Source organism: Nannospalax galili, unplaced genomic scaffold (assembly GCF_000622305.1).
Source record: "Nannospalax galili isolate Female #2095 unplaced genomic scaffold, S.galili_v1.0 scaffold2584, whole genome shotgun sequence".
In the NCBI taxonomy this organism is placed as follows: Eukaryota; Metazoa; Chordata; class Mammalia; order Rodentia; family Spalacidae; genus Nannospalax; species Nannospalax galili.
The window spans coordinates 64,460-64,974 of record NW_008350822.1 but is presented as its reverse complement, the minus strand read 5'-3'; positions in this window follow the sequence as shown (position 1 = coordinate 64,974).

Here is a 515-nt window from a genome sequence, read left to right as displayed (position 1 = left end):
GAATATTTAAACAAATATATACTATGTCATATAACAATACTATATACATAAATATATTCGGTAATAAACATTATAATATATTTTATATAATATTGAAAGCACACTGTAGATTTTCTTCACAATTAACACCTGTCAACATAGTACACTCTGCTTATTCCAATTAACCAGAAAACAGTGGGGCTGAAAAATCTGAAAAAAATGAAAGTTTTAATTCCATTGGTCAATAGTAGAGTCACAGTGAGCAGTGATGCCACAGTGGGTGTGATTATTGCTTCCCTGGATCTGTCTGTCAGGTAGAAAACAAAGCAACAGCATCCACATCAACGGTTCTCCTGATCCTTGTCTCTGAGTGCTGGAGTAGAGCTGTTCCTAGCAGGTCATGGCTAGCTGATTTTAACAAAGATTAGATCAGCCAGTGCTGTGGTCTATTGACAATATGAAAATTAATCTGTCAGGCTTAAATTGAGGTTCAAAGGGGGCCAGTGCTATTGATTCAATCACTGGAAATGAGGGCT